General features: G+C 45.1%; 32 non-coding genes and 2 pseudogenes across 32 annotated transcripts; all 34 read left to right on the top strand.

Annotated features, from left to right (window-relative positions):
* Positions 1–68: 68 nt before the first annotated feature.
* LOC138039415 (5S ribosomal RNA) lies at positions 69–187 on the top strand. The gene has a single exon (XR_011130514.1). It is a non-coding gene; the product is annotated as a 5S ribosomal RNA (ribosomal RNA).
* Positions 188–438: 251 nt separating this feature from the next.
* LOC138039414 (5S ribosomal RNA) lies at positions 439–557 on the top strand. The gene has a single exon (XR_011130513.1). It is a non-coding gene; the product is annotated as a 5S ribosomal RNA (ribosomal RNA).
* Positions 558–808: 251 nt separating this feature from the next.
* On the top strand, positions 809–927 carry LOC138039483 (5S ribosomal RNA). The gene has a single exon (XR_011130579.1). It is a non-coding gene; the product is annotated as a 5S ribosomal RNA (ribosomal RNA).
* A 252-nt stretch (positions 928–1,179) lies between these two features.
* On the top strand, positions 1,180–1,298 carry LOC138039413 (5S ribosomal RNA). The gene has a single exon (XR_011130512.1). It is a non-coding gene; the product is annotated as a 5S ribosomal RNA (ribosomal RNA).
* Positions 1,299–1,549: 251 nt separating this feature from the next.
* Positions 1,550–1,667, top strand: LOC138039517 (5S ribosomal RNA; annotated as a pseudogene).
* A 251-nt stretch (positions 1,668–1,918) lies between these two features.
* Positions 1,919–2,037, top strand: LOC138039485 (5S ribosomal RNA). Its single transcript, XR_011130581.1, has one exon. It is a non-coding gene; the product is annotated as a 5S ribosomal RNA (ribosomal RNA).
* A 252-nt stretch (positions 2,038–2,289) lies between these two features.
* Positions 2,290–2,408, top strand: LOC138039411 (5S ribosomal RNA). Its single transcript, XR_011130510.1, has one exon. It is a non-coding gene; the product is annotated as a 5S ribosomal RNA (ribosomal RNA).
* Positions 2,409–2,659: 251 nt separating this feature from the next.
* On the top strand, positions 2,660–2,778 carry LOC138039409 (5S ribosomal RNA). The gene has a single exon (XR_011130509.1). It is a non-coding gene; the product is annotated as a 5S ribosomal RNA (ribosomal RNA).
* Positions 2,779–3,029: 251 nt separating this feature from the next.
* LOC138039408 (5S ribosomal RNA) lies at positions 3,030–3,148 on the top strand. Its single transcript, XR_011130508.1, has one exon. It is a non-coding gene; the product is annotated as a 5S ribosomal RNA (ribosomal RNA).
* Positions 3,149–3,399: 251 nt separating this feature from the next.
* On the top strand, positions 3,400–3,518 carry LOC138039407 (5S ribosomal RNA). Its single transcript, XR_011130507.1, has one exon. It is a non-coding gene; the product is annotated as a 5S ribosomal RNA (ribosomal RNA).
* Positions 3,519–3,769: 251 nt separating this feature from the next.
* On the top strand, positions 3,770–3,888 carry LOC138039406 (5S ribosomal RNA). Its single transcript, XR_011130506.1, has one exon. It is a non-coding gene; the product is annotated as a 5S ribosomal RNA (ribosomal RNA).
* A 251-nt stretch (positions 3,889–4,139) lies between these two features.
* Positions 4,140–4,258, top strand: LOC138039404 (5S ribosomal RNA). The gene has a single exon (XR_011130504.1). It is a non-coding gene; the product is annotated as a 5S ribosomal RNA (ribosomal RNA).
* Positions 4,259–4,509: 251 nt separating this feature from the next.
* Positions 4,510–4,628, top strand: LOC138039403 (5S ribosomal RNA). Its single transcript, XR_011130503.1, has one exon. It is a non-coding gene; the product is annotated as a 5S ribosomal RNA (ribosomal RNA).
* Positions 4,629–4,879: 251 nt separating this feature from the next.
* On the top strand, positions 4,880–4,998 carry LOC138039402 (5S ribosomal RNA). The gene has a single exon (XR_011130502.1). It is a non-coding gene; the product is annotated as a 5S ribosomal RNA (ribosomal RNA).
* Positions 4,999–5,249: 251 nt separating this feature from the next.
* Positions 5,250–5,368, top strand: LOC138039401 (5S ribosomal RNA). Its single transcript, XR_011130501.1, has one exon. It is a non-coding gene; the product is annotated as a 5S ribosomal RNA (ribosomal RNA).
* Positions 5,369–5,619: 251 nt separating this feature from the next.
* Positions 5,620–5,738, top strand: LOC138039400 (5S ribosomal RNA). The gene has a single exon (XR_011130500.1). It is a non-coding gene; the product is annotated as a 5S ribosomal RNA (ribosomal RNA).
* Positions 5,739–5,989: 251 nt separating this feature from the next.
* On the top strand, positions 5,990–6,108 carry LOC138039399 (5S ribosomal RNA). The gene has a single exon (XR_011130499.1). It is a non-coding gene; the product is annotated as a 5S ribosomal RNA (ribosomal RNA).
* A 251-nt stretch (positions 6,109–6,359) lies between these two features.
* LOC138039398 (5S ribosomal RNA) lies at positions 6,360–6,478 on the top strand. The gene has a single exon (XR_011130498.1). It is a non-coding gene; the product is annotated as a 5S ribosomal RNA (ribosomal RNA).
* Positions 6,479–6,729: 251 nt separating this feature from the next.
* Positions 6,730–6,848, top strand: LOC138039397 (5S ribosomal RNA). Its single transcript, XR_011130497.1, has one exon. It is a non-coding gene; the product is annotated as a 5S ribosomal RNA (ribosomal RNA).
* Positions 6,849–7,099: 251 nt separating this feature from the next.
* Positions 7,100–7,218, top strand: LOC138039396 (5S ribosomal RNA). Its single transcript, XR_011130496.1, has one exon. It is a non-coding gene; the product is annotated as a 5S ribosomal RNA (ribosomal RNA).
* A 251-nt stretch (positions 7,219–7,469) lies between these two features.
* On the top strand, positions 7,470–7,588 carry LOC138039395 (5S ribosomal RNA). Its single transcript, XR_011130495.1, has one exon. It is a non-coding gene; the product is annotated as a 5S ribosomal RNA (ribosomal RNA).
* Positions 7,589–7,839: 251 nt separating this feature from the next.
* Positions 7,840–7,958, top strand: LOC138039392 (5S ribosomal RNA). The gene has a single exon (XR_011130493.1). It is a non-coding gene; the product is annotated as a 5S ribosomal RNA (ribosomal RNA).
* Positions 7,959–8,209: 251 nt separating this feature from the next.
* Positions 8,210–8,328, top strand: LOC138039391 (5S ribosomal RNA). Its single transcript, XR_011130492.1, has one exon. It is a non-coding gene; the product is annotated as a 5S ribosomal RNA (ribosomal RNA).
* Positions 8,329–8,579: 251 nt separating this feature from the next.
* LOC138039390 (5S ribosomal RNA) lies at positions 8,580–8,698 on the top strand. The gene has a single exon (XR_011130491.1). It is a non-coding gene; the product is annotated as a 5S ribosomal RNA (ribosomal RNA).
* A 251-nt stretch (positions 8,699–8,949) lies between these two features.
* Positions 8,950–9,068, top strand: LOC138039389 (5S ribosomal RNA). Its single transcript, XR_011130490.1, has one exon. It is a non-coding gene; the product is annotated as a 5S ribosomal RNA (ribosomal RNA).
* Positions 9,069–9,319: 251 nt separating this feature from the next.
* Positions 9,320–9,438, top strand: LOC138039520 (5S ribosomal RNA; annotated as a pseudogene).
* Positions 9,439–9,689: 251 nt separating this feature from the next.
* On the top strand, positions 9,690–9,808 carry LOC138039388 (5S ribosomal RNA). The gene has a single exon (XR_011130489.1). It is a non-coding gene; the product is annotated as a 5S ribosomal RNA (ribosomal RNA).
* Positions 9,809–10,059: 251 nt separating this feature from the next.
* Positions 10,060–10,177, top strand: LOC138039508 (5S ribosomal RNA). Its single transcript, XR_011130603.1, has one exon. It is a non-coding gene; the product is annotated as a 5S ribosomal RNA (ribosomal RNA).
* Positions 10,178–10,428: 251 nt separating this feature from the next.
* On the top strand, positions 10,429–10,547 carry LOC138039387 (5S ribosomal RNA). The gene has a single exon (XR_011130488.1). It is a non-coding gene; the product is annotated as a 5S ribosomal RNA (ribosomal RNA).
* A 251-nt stretch (positions 10,548–10,798) lies between these two features.
* LOC138039386 (5S ribosomal RNA) lies at positions 10,799–10,917 on the top strand. The gene has a single exon (XR_011130487.1). It is a non-coding gene; the product is annotated as a 5S ribosomal RNA (ribosomal RNA).
* Positions 10,918–11,169: 252 nt separating this feature from the next.
* On the top strand, positions 11,170–11,287 carry LOC138039489 (5S ribosomal RNA). The gene has a single exon (XR_011130585.1). It is a non-coding gene; the product is annotated as a 5S ribosomal RNA (ribosomal RNA).
* Positions 11,288–11,538: 251 nt separating this feature from the next.
* Positions 11,539–11,657, top strand: LOC138039385 (5S ribosomal RNA). Its single transcript, XR_011130486.1, has one exon. It is a non-coding gene; the product is annotated as a 5S ribosomal RNA (ribosomal RNA).
* Positions 11,658–11,908: 251 nt separating this feature from the next.
* Positions 11,909–12,026, top strand: LOC138039507 (5S ribosomal RNA). Its single transcript, XR_011130602.1, has one exon. It is a non-coding gene; the product is annotated as a 5S ribosomal RNA (ribosomal RNA).
* A 251-nt stretch (positions 12,027–12,277) lies between these two features.
* LOC138039384 (5S ribosomal RNA) lies at positions 12,278–12,396 on the top strand. Its single transcript, XR_011130485.1, has one exon. It is a non-coding gene; the product is annotated as a 5S ribosomal RNA (ribosomal RNA).
* The last annotated feature ends 80 nt before the right edge of the window (positions 12,397–12,476 follow it).

The following is a 12,476-nucleotide window of genomic DNA, read 5'->3' as shown; positions in this document are numbered from 1 at the left end:
TTTCACTCGCTTTCTCGCTTGGCTTGACGAAAACAAATCACACATACAACTAGAGCTTGTATTCTTCCGTCTACGACCATACCACAGGCAAAAAACCGGGTCCCGTCCGATCCCCGCAGTCAAATCCTGTAGGGCGAGAGTAGTACTTCGCTGGGTGACCGCTTGGGAATTCCTCGTGTTGTAGGCTTCTACTTTATTGATTGCTTTTAGTTTATGGTTGATTCATGAGTTGTTATTTTCTTGCTTGTCCACATTGCATGAGCACTGAATTTTCGCGCGCGACAAATGTTAAAGTTGTCGTCACAATGTAACTGGTTGATGGCCTATTAATTGAACATTCTTTGCAGTCTGAAGGGAGGGCAAGGGGGATTTTCACTCGCTTTCTCGCTTGGCTTGACGAAAACAAATCACACATACAACTAGAGCTTGTATTCTTCCGTCTACGACCATACCACAGGCAAAAAACCGGGTCCCGTCCGATCCCCGCAGTCAAATCCTGTAGGGCGAGAGTAGTACTTCGCTGGGTGACCGCTTGGGAATTCCTCGTGTTGTAGGCTTCTACTTTATTGATTGCTTTTAGTTTATGGTTGATTCATGAGTTGTTATTTTCTTGCTTGTCCACATTTCATGAGCACTGAATTTTCGCGCGCGACAAATGTTAAAGTTGTCGTCACAATGTAACTGGTTGATGGCCTATTAATTGAACATTCTTTGCAGTCTGAAGGGAGGGCAAGGGGGATTTTCACTCGCTTTCTCGCTTGGCTTGACGAAAACAAATCAAACATACAACTAGAGCTTGTATTCTTCCGTCTACGACCATACCACAGGCAAAAAACCGGGTCCCGTCCGATCCCCGCAGTCAAATCCTGTAGGGCGAGAGTAGTACTTCGCTGGGGGACCGCTTGGGAATTCCTCGTGTTGTAGGCTTCTACTTTATTGATTGCTTTTAGTTTTATGGTTGATTCATGAGTTGTTATATTATTTCTTGTCCACATTGAATGATCACTTAATTTTCGCGCGAGACAAATGTTAAATTTGTATTAACAATGAAAATGTTTGATGGCCTATTAATTGAACATTCTTTGCAGTCTGAAGGGAGGGCAAGGGGGATTTTCACTCGCTTTCTCGCTTGGCTTGACGAAAACAAATCACACATACAACTAGAGCTTGTATTCTTCCGTCTACGACCATACCACAGGCAAAAAACCGGGTCCCGTCCGATCCCCGCAGTCAAATCCTGTAGGGCGAGAGTAGTACTTCGCTGGGTGACCGCTTGGGAATTCCTCGTGTTGTAGGCTTCTACTTTATCGATTGCTTTTAGTTTATGGTTGATTCATGAGTTGTTATTTTCTTGCTTGTCCACATTGCATGAGCACTGAATTTTCGCGCGCGACAAATGTTAAAGTTGTCGTCACAATGTAACTGGTTGATGGCCTATTAATTGAACATTCTTTGCAGTCTGAAGGGAGGGCAAGGAGGATTTTCACTCCCTTTCTCGCTTAACTAGACGAAAACAAAACACACATACAACTAGAGCTTGTCTTCTTTCGTCTACGGCCATACCACAGGCAAAAAACCGGGTCCCGTCCGATCCCCGCAGTCAATCCTGTGGGGCGAGAGTAGTACTTCGCTGGGTGACCGCTTGGGAATTCCCCGTGTTGTAAGCTTCTACTTTATTGATTGCTTTTAGTTTATGGTTGATTCATGAGTTGTTATTTTCTTGCTTGTCCACATTGCATGAGCACTGAATTTTCGCGCGCGACAAATGTTAAAGTTGTCGTCACAATGTAACTGGTTGATGGCCTATTAATTGAACATTCTTTGCAGTCTGAAGGGAGGGCAAGGGGGATTTTCACTCGCTTTCTCGCTTGGCTTGACGAAAACAAATCACACATACAACTAGAGCTTGTATTCTTCCGTCTGCGACCATACCACAGGCAAAAAACCGGGTCCCGTCCGATCCCCGCAGTCAAATCCTGTAGGGCGAGAGTAGTACTTCGCTGGGTGACCGCTTGGGAATTCCTCGTGTTGTAGGCTTCTACTTTATTGATGTCGTTTAGTTTATGGTTGATTCATGAGTTGTTATTTTCTTGCTTGTCCACATTGCATGAGCACTGAATTTTCGCGCGCTCACAAATGTTAAAGTTGTCGTCACAATGTAACTGGTTGATGGCCTATTAATTGAACATTCTTTGCAGTCTGAAGGGAGGGAACGGGGGATTTTCACTCGCTTTCTCGCTTGGCTTGACGAAAACAAATCACACATACAACTAGAGCTTGTATTCTTCCGTCTACGACCATACCACAGGCAAAAAACCGGGTCCCGTCCGATCCCCGCAGTCAAATCCTGTAGGGCGAGAGTAGTACTTCGCTGGGTGACCGCTTGGGAATTCCTCGTGTTGTAGGCTTCTACTTTATTGATTGCTTTTAGTTTATGGTTGATTCATGAGTTGTTATTTTCTTGCTTGTCCACATTGCATGAGCACTGAATTTTCGCGCGCGACAAATGTTAAAGTTGTCGTCACAATGTAACTGGTTGATGGCCTATTAATTGAACATTCTTTGCAGTCTGAAGGGAGGGCAAGGGGGATTTTCACTCGCTTTCTCGCTTGGCTTGACGAAAACAAATCACACATACAACTAGAGCTTGTATTCTTCCGTCTACGACCATACCACAGGCAAAAAACCGGGTCCCGTCCGATCCCCGCAGTCAAATCCTGTAGGGCGAGAGTAGTACTTCGCTGGGTGACCGCTTGGGAATTCCTCGTGTTGTAGGCTTCTACTTTATTGATTGCTTTTAGTTTATGGTTGATTCATGAGTTGTTATTTTCTTGCTTGTCCACATTGCATGAGCACTGAATTTTCGCGCGCGACAAATGTTAAAGTTGTCGTCACAATGTAACTGGTTGATGGCCTATTAATTGAACATTCTTTGCAGTCTGAAGGGAGGGCAAGGGGGATTTTCACTCGCTTTCTCGCTTGGCTTGACGAAAACAAATCACACATACAACTAGAGCTTGTATTCTTCCGTCTACGACCATACCACAGGCAAAAAACCGGGTCCCGTCCGATCCCCGCAGTCAAATCCTGTAGGGCGAGAGTAGTACTTCGCTGGGTGACCGCTTGGGAATTCCTCGTGTTGTAGGCTTCTACTTTATTGATTGCTTTTAGTTTATGGTTGATTCATGAGTTGTTATTTTCTTGCTTGTCCACATTGCATGAGCACTGAATTTTCGCGCGCGACAAATGTTAAAGTTGTCGTCACAATGTAACTGGTTGATGGCCTATTAATTGAACATTCTTTGCAGTCTGAAGGGAGGGCAAGGGGGATTTTCACTCGCTTTCTCGCTTGGCTTGACGAAAACAAATCACACATACAACTAGAGCTTGTATTCTTCCGTCTACGACCATACCACAGGCAAAAAACCGGGTCCCGTCCGATCCCCGCAGTCAAATCCTGTAGGGCGAGAGTAGTACTTCGCTGGGTGACCGCTTGGGAATTCCTCGTGTTGTAGGCTTCTACTTTATTGATTGCTTTTAGTTTATGGTTGATTCATGAGTTGTTATTTTCTTGCTTGTCCACATTGCATGAGCACTGAATTTTCGCGCGCGACAAATGTTAAAGTTGTCGTCACAATGTAACTGGTTGATGGCCTATTAATTGAACATTCTTTGCAGTCTGAAGGGAGGGCAAGGGGGATTTTCACTCGCTTTCTCGCTTGGCTTGACGAAAACAAATCACACATACAACTAGAGCTTGTATTCTTCCGTCTACGACCATACCACAGGCAAAAAACCGGGTCCCGTCCGATCCCCGCAGTCAAATCCTGTAGGGCGAGAGTAGTACTTCGCTGGGTGACCGCTTGGGAATTCCTCGTGTTGTAGGCTTCTACTTTATTGATTGCTTTTAGTTTATGGTTGATTCATGAGTTGTTATTTTCTTGCTTGTCCACATTGCATGAGCACTGAATTTTCGCGCGCGACAAATGTTAAAGTTGTCGTCACAATGTAACTGGTTGATGGCCTATTAATTGAACATTCTTTGCAGTCTGAAGGGAGGGCAAGGGGGATTTTCACTCGCTTTCTCGCTTGGCTTGACGAAAACAAATCACACATACAACTAGAGCTTGTATTCTTCCGTCTACGACCATACCACAGGCAAAAAACCGGGTCCCGTCCGATCCCCGCAGTCAAATCCTGTAGGGCGAGAGTAGTACTTCGCTGGGTGACCGCTTGGGAATTCCTCGTGTTGTAGGCTTCTACTTTATTGATTGCTTTTAGTTTATGGTTGATTCATGAGTTGTTATTTTCTTGCTTGTCCACATTGCATGAGCACTGAATTTTCGCGCGCGACAAATGTTAAAGTTGTCGTCACAATGTAACTGGTTGATGGCCTATTAATTGAACATTCTTTGCAGTCTGAAGGGAGGGCAAGGGGGATTTTCACTCGCTTTCTCGCTTGGCTTGACGAAAACAAATCACACATACAACTAGAGCTTGTATTCTTCCGTCTACGACCATACCACAGGCAAAAAACCGGGTCCCGTCCGATCCCCGCAGTCAAATCCTGTAGGGCGAGAGTAGTACTTCGCTGGGTGACCGCTTGGGAATTCCTCGTGTTGTAGGCTTCTACTTTATTGATTGCTTTTAGTTTATGGTTGATTCATGAGTTGTTATTTTCTTGCTTGTCCACATTGCATGAGCACTGAATTTTCGCGCGCGACAAATGTTAAAGTTGTCGTCACAATGTAACTGGTTGATGGCCTATTAATTGAACATTCTTTGCAGTCTGAAGGGAGGGCAAGGGGGATTTTCACTCGCTTTCTCGCTTGGCTTGACGAAAACAAATCACACATACAACTAGAGCTTGTATTCTTCCGTCTACGACCATACCACAGGCAAAAAACCGGGTCCCGTCCGATCCCCGCAGTCAAATCCTGTAGGGCGAGAGTAGTACTTCGCTGGGTGACCGCTTGGGAATTCCTCGTGTTGTAGGCTTCTACTTTATTGATTGCTTTTAGTTTATGGTTGATTCATGAGTTGTTATTTTCTTGCTTGTCCACATTGCATGAGCACTGAATTTTCGCGCGCGACAAATGTTAAAGTTGTCGTCACAATGTAACTGGTTGATGGCCTATTAATTGAACATTCTTTGCAGTCTGAAGGGAGGGCAAGGGGGATTTTCACTCGCTTTCTCGCTTGGCTTGACGAAAACAAATCACACATACAACTAGAGCTTGTATTCTTCCGTCTACGACCATACCACAGGCAAAAAACCGGGTCCCGTCCGATCCCCGCAGTCAAATCCTGTAGGGCGAGAGTAGTACTTCGCTGGGTGACCGCTTGGGAATTCCTCGTGTTGTAGGCTTCTACTTTATTGATTGCTTTTAGTTTATGGTTGATTCATGAGTTGTTATTTTCTTGCTTGTCCACATTGCATGAGCACTGAATTTTCGCGCGCGACAAATGTTAAAGTTGTCGTCACAATGTAACTGGTTGATGGCCTATTAATTGAACATTCTTTGCAGTCTGAAGGGAGGGCAAGGGGGATTTTCACTCGCTTTCTCGCTTGGCTTGACGAAAACAAATCACACATACAACTAGAGCTTGTATTCTTCCGTCTACGACCATACCACAGGCAAAAAACCGGGTCCCGTCCGATCCCCGCAGTCAAATCCTGTAGGGCGAGAGTAGTACTTCGCTGGGTGACCGCTTGGGAATTCCTCGTGTTGTAGGCTTCTACTTTATTGATTGCTTTTAGTTTATGGTTGATTCATGAGTTGTTATTTTCTTGCTTGTCCACATTGCATGAGCACTGAATTTTCGCGCGCGACAAATGTTAAAGTTGTCGTCACAATGTAACTGGTTGATGGCCTATTAATTGAACATTCTTTGCAGTCTGAAGGGAGGGCAAGGGGGATTTTCACTCGCTTTCTCGCTTGGCTTGACGAAAACAAATCACACATACAACTAGAGCTTGTATTCTTCCGTCTACGACCATACCACAGGCAAAAAACCGGGTCCCGTCCGATCCCCGCAGTCAAATCCTGTAGGGCGAGAGTAGTACTTCGCTGGGTGACCGCTTGGGAATTCCTCGTGTTGTAGGCTTCTACTTTATTGATTGCTTTTAGTTTATGGTTGATTCATGAGTTGTTATTTTCTTGCTTGTCCACATTGCATGAGCACTGAATTTTCGCGCGCGACAAATGTTAAAGTTGTCGTCACAATGTAACTGGTTGATGGCCTATTAATTGAACATTCTTTGCAGTCTGAAGGGAGGGCAAGGGGGATTTTCACTCGCTTTCTCGCTTGGCTTGACGAAAACAAATCACACATACAACTAGAGCTTGTATTCTTCCGTCTACGACCATACCACAGGCAAAAAACCGGGTCCCGTCCGATCCCCGCAGTCAAATCCTGTAGGGCGAGAGTAGTACTTCGCTGGGTGACCGCTTGGGAATTCCTCGTGTTGTAGGCTTCTACTTTATTGATTGCTTTTAGTTTATGGTTGATTCATGAGTTGTTATTTTCTTGCTTGTCCACATTGCATGAGCACTGAATTTTCGCGCGCGACAAATGTTAAAGTTGTCGTCACAATGTAACTGGTTGATGGCCTATTAATTGAACATTCTTTGCAGTCTGAAGGGAGGGCAAGGGGGATTTTCACTCGCTTTCTCGCTTGGCTTGACGAAAACAAATCACACATACAACTAGAGCTTGTATTCTTCCGTCTACGACCATACCACAGGCAAAAAACCGGGTCCCGTCCGATCCCCGCAGTCAAATCCTGTAGGGCGAGAGTAGTACTTCGCTGGGTGACCGCTTGGGAATTCCTCGTGTTGTAGGCTTCTACTTTATTGATTGCTTTTAGTTTATGGTTGATTCATGAGTTGTTATTTTCTTGCTTGTCCACATTGCATGAGCACTGAATTTTCGCGCGCGACAAATGTTAAAGTTGTCGTCACAATGTAACTGGTTGATGGCCTATTAATTGAACATTCTTTGCAGTCTGAAGGGAGGGCAAGGGGGATTTTCACTCGCTTTCTCGCTTGGCTTGACGAAAACAAATCACACATACAACTAGAGCTTGTATTCTTCCGTCTACGACCATACCACAGGCAAAAAACCGGGTCCCGTCCGATCCCCGCAGTCAAATCCTGTAGGGCGAGAGTAGTACTTCGCTGGGTGACCGCTTGGGAATTCCTCGTGTTGTAGGCTTCTACTTTATTGATTGCTTTTAGTTTATGGTTGATTCATGAGTTGTTATTTTCTTGCTTGTCCACATTGCATGAGCACTGAATTTTCGCGCGCGACAAATGTTAAAGTTGTCGTCACAATGTAACTGGTTGATGGCCTATTAATTGAACATTCTTTGCAGTCTGAAGGGAGGGCAAGGGGGATTTTCACTCGCTTTCTCGCTTGGCTTGACGAAAACAAATCACCAATACAACTAGAGCTTGTATTCTTCCGTCTACGACCATACCACAGGCAAAAAACCGGGTCCCGTCCGATCCCCGCAGTCAAATCCTGTAGGGCGAGAGTAGTACTTCGCTGGGTGACCGCTTGGGAATTCCTCGTGTTGTAGGCTTCTACTTTATTGATTGCTTTTAGTTTATGGTTGATTCATGAGTTGTTATTTTCTTGCTTGTCCACATTGCATGAGCACTGAATTTTCGCGCGCGACAAAATTTAAAGTTGTCGTCACAATGTAACTGGTTGATGGCCTATTAATTGAACATTCTTTGCAGTCTGAAGGGAGGGCAAGGGGGATTTTCACTCGCTTTCTCGCTTGGCTTGACGAAAACAAATCACACATACAACTAGAGCTTGTATTCTTCCGTCTACGACCATACCACAGGCAAAAAACCGGGTCCCGTCCGATCCCCGCAGTCAAATCCTGTAGGGCGAGAGTAGTACTTCGCTGGGTGACCGCTTGGGAATTCCTCGTGTTGTAGGCTTCTACTTTATTGATTGCTTTTAGTTTATGGTTGATTCATGAGTTGTTATTTTCTTGCTTGTCCACATTGCATGAGCACTGAATTTTCGCGCGCGACAAATGTTAAAGTTGTCGTCACAATGTAACTGGTTGATGGCCTATTAATTGAACATTCTTTGCAGTCTGAAGGGAGGGCAAGGGGGATTTTCACTCGCTTTCTCGCTTGGCTTGACGAAAACAAATCACACATACAACTAGAGCTTGTATTCTTCCGTCTACGACCATACCACAGGCAAAAAACCGGGTCCCGTCCGATCCCCGCAGTCAAATCCTGTAGGGCGAGAGTAGTACTTCGCTGGGTGACCGCTTGGGAATTCCTCGTGTTGTAGGCTTCTACTTTATTGATTGCTTTTAGTTTATGGTTGATTCATGAGTTGTTATTTTCTTGCTTGTCCACATTGCATGAGCACTGAATTTTCGCGCGCGACAAATGTTAAAGTTGTCGTCACAATGTAACTGGTTGATGGCCTATTAATTGAACATTCTTTGCAGTCTGAAGGGAGGGCAAGGGGGATTTTCACTCGCTTTCTCGCTTGGCTTGACGAAAACAAATCACACATACAACTAGAGCTTGTATTCTTCCGTCTACGACCATACCACAGGCAAAAAACCGGGTCCCGTCCGATCCCCGCAGTCAAATCCTGTAGGGCGAGAGTAGTACTTCGCTGGGTGACCGCTTGGGAATTCCTCGTGTTGTAGGCTTCTACTTTATTGATTGCTTTTAGTTTATGGTTGATTCATGAGTTGTTATTTTCTTGCTTGTCCACATTGCATGAGCACTGAATTTTCGCGCGCGACAAATGTTAAAGTTGTCGTCACAATGTAACTGGTTGATGGCCTATTAATTGAACATTCTTTGCAGTCTGAAGGGAGGGCAAGGGGGATTTTCACTCGCTTTCTCGCTTGGCTTGACGAAAACAAATCACACATACAACTAGAGCTTGTATTCTTCCGTCTACGACCATACCACAGGCAAAAAACCGGGTCCCGTCCGATCCCCGCAGTCAAATCCTGTAGGGCGAGAGTAGTACTTCGCTGGGTGACCGCTTGGGAATTCCTCGTGTTGTAGGCTTCTACTTTATTGATTGCTTTTAGTTTATGGTTGATTCATGAGTTGTTATTTTCTTGCTTGTCCACATTGCATGAGCACTGAATTTTCGCGCGCGACAAATGTTAAAGTTGTCGTCACAATGTAACTGGTTGATGGCCTATTAATTGAACATTCTTTGCAGTCTGAAGGGAGGGCAAGGGGGATTTTCACTCGCTTTCTCGCTTGGCTTGACGAAAACAAATCACACATACAACTAGAGCTTGTATTCTTCCGTCTACGACCATACCACCCGCAAACAACCGGGTCCCGTCCGATCCCCGCAGTCAAATCCTGTAGGGCGAGAGTAGTACTTCGCTGGGTGACCGCTTGGGATTTCCTCGTGTTGTAGGCTTCTACTTTATTGATTGCTTTTAGTTTATGGTTGATTCATGAGTTGTTATTTTCTTGCTTGTCCACATTGCATGAGCACTGAATTTTCGCGCGCGACAAATGTTAAAGTTGTCGTCACAATGTAACTGGTTGATGGCCTATTAATTGAACATTCTTTGCAGTCTGAAGGGAGGGCAAGGGGGATTTTCACTCGCTTTCTCGCTTGGCTTGACGAAAACAAATCACACATACAACTAGAGCTTGTATTCTTCCGTCTACGACCATACCACAGGCAAAAAACCGGGTCCCGTCCGATCCCCGCAGTCAAATCCTGTAGGGCGAGAGTAGTACTTCGCTGGGTGACCGCTTGGGAATTCCTCGTGTTGTAGGCTTCTACTTTATTGATTGCTTTTAGTTTATGGTTGATTCATGAGTTGTTATTTTCTTGCTTGTCCACATTGCATGAGCACTGAATTTTCGCGCGCGACAAATGTTAAAGTTGTCGTCACAATGTAACTGGTTGATGGCCTATTAATTGAACATTCTTTGCAGTCTGAAGGGAGGGCAAGGGGGATTTTCACTCGCTTTCTCGCTTGGCTTGACGAAAACAAATCACACATACAACTAGAGCTTGTATTCTTCCGTCTACGACCATACCACAGGCAAAAACCGGGTCCCGTCCGATCCCCGCAGTCAAATCCTGTAGGGCGAGAGTAGTACTTCGCTGGGTGACCGCTTGGGAATTCCTCGTGTTGTAGGCTTCTACTTTATTGATTGCTTTTAGTTTATGGTTGATTCATGAGTTGTTATTTTCTTGCTTGTCCACATTGCATGAGCACTGAATTTTCGCGCGCGACAAATGTTAAAGTTGTCGTCACAATGTAACTGGTTGATGGCCTATTAATTGAACATTCTTTGCAGTCTGAAGGGAGGGCAAGGGGGATTTTCACTCGCTTTCTCGCTTGGCTTGACGAAAACAAATCACACATACAACTAGAGCTTGTATTCTTCCGTCTACGACCATACCACAGGCAAAAAACCGGGTCCCGTCCGATCCCCGCAGTCAAATCCTGTAGGGCGAGAGTAGTACTTCGCTGGGTGACCGCTTGGGAATTCCTCGTGTTGTAGGCTTCTACTTTATTGATTGCTTTTAGTTTATGGTTGATTCATGAGTTGTTATTTTCTTGCTTGTCCACATTGCATGAGCACTGAATTTTCGCGCGCGACAAATGTTAAAGTTGTCGTCACAATGTAACTGGTTGATGGCCTATTAATTGAACATTCTTTGCAGTCTGAAGGGAGGGCAAGGGGGATTTTCACTCGCTTTCTCGCTTGGCTTGACGAAAACAAATCACACATACAACTAGAGCTTGTATTCTTCCGTCTACGACCATACCACAGGCAAAAAACCGGGTCCCGTCCGATCCCCGCAGTCAAATCCTGTAGGGCGAGAGTAGTACTTCGCTGGGTGACCGCTTGGGAATTCCTCGTGTTGTAGGCTTCTACTTTATTGATTGCTTTTAGTTTATGGTTGATTCATGAGTTGTTATTTTCTTGCTTGTCCACATTGCATGAGCACTGAATTTTCGCGCGCGACAAATGTTAAAGTTGTCGTCACAATGTAACTGGTTGATGGCCTTGGAAATTGAACATTCTTTGCAGTCTGAAGGCAGGGCAAGGGGGATTTTCACTCGCTGTCTCGCTTGGCTAGACCAAACCAAATCACACATTCAACTAGAGCTTGTATTCTTCCGTCTACAACCATACCACAGGAAAAAACCGGGTCCCGTCCGATCCCCGCAGTCAAATCCTGTAGGGCGAGAGTAGTACTTCGCTGGGTGACCGCTTGGGAATTCCTCGTGTTGTAGGCTTCTACTTTATTGATTGCTTTTAGTTTATGGTTGATTCATGAGTTGTTATTTTCTTGCTTGTCCACATTGCATGAGCACTGAATTTTCGCGCGCGACAAATGTTAAAGTTGTCGTCACAATGTAACTGGTTGATGGCCTATTAATTGAACATTCTTTGCAGTCTGAAGGGAGGGCAAGGGGGATTTTCACTCGCTTTCTCGCTTGGCTTGACGAAAACAAATCACACATACAACTAGAGCTTGTATTCTTCCGTCTACGACCATACCACAGGCAAAAAACCGGGTCCCGTCCGATCCCCGCAGTCAAATCCTGTAGGGCGAGAGTAGTACTTCGCTGGGTGACCGCTTGGGAATTCCTCGTGTTGTAGGCTTCTACTTTATTGATTGCTTTTAGTTTATGGTTGATTCATGAGTTGTTATTTTCTTGCTTGTCCACATTGCATGAGCACTGAATTTTCGCGCGCGACAAATGTTAAAGTTGTCGTCACAATGTAACTGGTTGATGGCCTATTAATTGAACATTCTTTGCAGTCTGAAGGGAGGGCAAGGGGGATTTTCACTCGCTTTCTCGCTTGGCTTGACGAAAACAAATCACACATACAACTAGAGCTTGTATTCTTCCGTCTACGACCATACCACAGGCAAAAACCGGGTCCCGTCCGATCCCCGCAGTCAAATCCTGTAGGGCGAGAGTAGTACTTCGCTGGGTGACCGCTTGGGAATTCCTCGTGTTGTAGGCTTCTACTTTATTGATTGCTTTTAGTTTATGGTTGATTCATGAGTTGTTATTTTCTTGCTTGTCCACATTGCATGAGCACTGAATTTTCGCGCGCGACAAATGTTAAAGTTGTCGTCACAATGTAACTGGTTGATGGCCTATTAATTGAACATTCTTTGCAGTCTGAAGGGAGGGCAAGGGGGATTTTCACTCGCTTTCTCGCTTGGCTTGACGAAAACAAATCACACATACAACTAGAGCTTGTATTCTTCCGTCTACGACCATACCACAGGCAAAAAACCGGGTCCCGTCCGATCCCCGCAGTCAAATCCTGTAGGGCGAGAGTAGTACTTCGCTGGGTGACCGCTTGGGAATTCCTCGTGTTGTAGGCTTCTACTTTATTGATTGCTTTTAGTTTATGGTTGATTCATGAGTTGTTATTTTCTTGCTTGTCCACATTGCATGAGCACTG

This window comes from Montipora capricornis, chromosome 2 (genome assembly GCF_036669925.1).
Source record: "Montipora capricornis isolate CH-2021 chromosome 2, ASM3666992v2, whole genome shotgun sequence".
In the NCBI taxonomy this organism is placed as follows: domain Eukaryota; kingdom Metazoa; phylum Cnidaria; class Anthozoa; order Scleractinia; family Acroporidae; genus Montipora; species Montipora capricornis.
This window is presented reverse-complemented; position numbering and strand designations above follow the sequence as displayed.